The sequence below is a fragment of the Candoia aspera genome, chromosome 6, assembly GCF_035149785.1.
Source record: "Candoia aspera isolate rCanAsp1 chromosome 6, rCanAsp1.hap2, whole genome shotgun sequence".
In the NCBI taxonomy this organism is placed as follows: Eukaryota; Metazoa; Chordata; class Lepidosauria; order Squamata; family Boidae; genus Candoia; species Candoia aspera.
The window spans coordinates 57,797,680-57,799,344 of NC_086158.1; the positions used below are offsets into that span (position 1 = coordinate 57,797,680).

Sequence of the window (1,665 nt, forward strand, 5' to 3'; positions counted from 1 at the left end):
TATGAAATGTCTGCCTTCCTGCAACAAACCTACTCTGAAGTAGGCCAATGGAAGGCAGTTGTATCCAGTTTTTCTCATGTCAGTCATAAGCACTGTAGTCCTAAACCCATTTATCTGGGAGTAAGCCCTGCTGACTTGGGGGCATATTTCTGAGGTACAGTAATGTGTTACAATTTGCATCTCCATTATGTAATGGGGCTTTGCACTTAGAAAATATGAAATGTTTTGCACCTCCTGCCAGCACCATTTTCTTTTTACTAGTGCTTAAAGTAGTCTGACCTTTTCAAGCTTCTGCTTGAGCCTGAAAAAAAAGGTGTTGCAGCTTCAAAGAATCACTCATTAAAGTTAATGTGACTTTTAAAGCAGCAGCAGTTTCTATCAAGCTGTGGTAATGAATAGCAGGCAAGTCTTGCTCTGTATGATTTTTCTAACCTTGTTATCTTAATTCTAATTCTTAAACCAGCACTCTGTTGATGTTACGATGACATAACAAGTAGAAACATAGTAATAGTATTCCAAGGCAATCGTGGGACTAGGAAAAAAAATTGGAAATATGTATCTTCATGGGATGTAGCCTTACAGTGGGATGTTGTGACTCCCAGACAACTGGGTTTCCACAACTTGGGATACAGATTTCATAATACAGAAGTAGCATCTAATGTGATTTTATATTGAGCTGATTCCTGACTTGACACGCTTTCTGCAGACAGGGGATGGTACAGGCCTGTACAACCTTCAACTCACCTGCCATTACTGGGGCCCCTTCCTTTCTGATGCTTCACTGTGGTAGTTTTGTCTTGCAAGAGAGATAATTAAAATAAAACATATGCCTTGAAACTGGAGTTCATTTGGTGTGATAACGTAACTGATCATCTAGTCTCTATAGAGTAGGTATTATCCAAAGCAGAACACAGATGCATAGCATCAAGGAGGCCTGTACCTGTTAAAGCAAAAAGAATGAAAAATCCAGCAGTGTGTCTGCAAGCTATTATTTGTGTAGCAAGGAGAATAATGTGGCACTGTCTGACACCCCACTCCCATTATAAGATCATCTTTGTGCATTACATCTCTTGTCATCTTTAAAAGCCTGTAATTACTGAAGTCACTGCAGAAACTGTATTATTTAAAATTAAACACTGATGCAAATCAACAGGGATAAAGATCATTTTGTACAAGAAAATACCACTTTGAGAAAGAAAACATCTGTACAATATTTAAATATTGTATATACATAAAATAATTCTTGTTCATAATTCATTCCATGGAGTTGCTTATTTGAAAGCTACAGAAGGGCATTCTCTCACTCATACAGAGGGGGAAAAAAAGCCTTTTAAAAACAGAGTCAGGATGAAAGGAAAAATGCCAGCATGCATACTTTATAATTATTCCAGTAGAGTAATTATTTGAGGAACAAGCTAGATACTGTAATTAAAATGACCCAATCTATTCCTCTGATAGTAAATCAAAGCTTATCCTACCAGGGAATATTATTTATAAGATATAATGCAAAGGAACCTTTACATTCTTACAGAAAATCAAAATGTTTGCATGGTGCAAACTTGGTTCCTAAATTATTTAAGTGCTTAATAAATCTGGGATTTTAAGGAAAAAAAAAATGATTCTATGGCTTTTTGCTCATGCATAGCTAATAGGAAAAAAGATCCA

General features: G+C 36.3%; 1 long non-coding RNA gene across 1 annotated transcript; it reads left to right on the plus strand.

Annotated features, from left to right (window-relative positions):
- LOC134500126 (uncharacterized) lies at positions 1-396 on the plus strand. The gene is made up of 2 exons (XR_010068217.1): positions 1-67; positions 274-396. It is a non-coding gene; the product is annotated as an uncharacterized LOC134500126 (long non-coding RNA).
- The last annotated feature ends 1,269 nt before the right edge of the window (positions 397-1,665 follow it).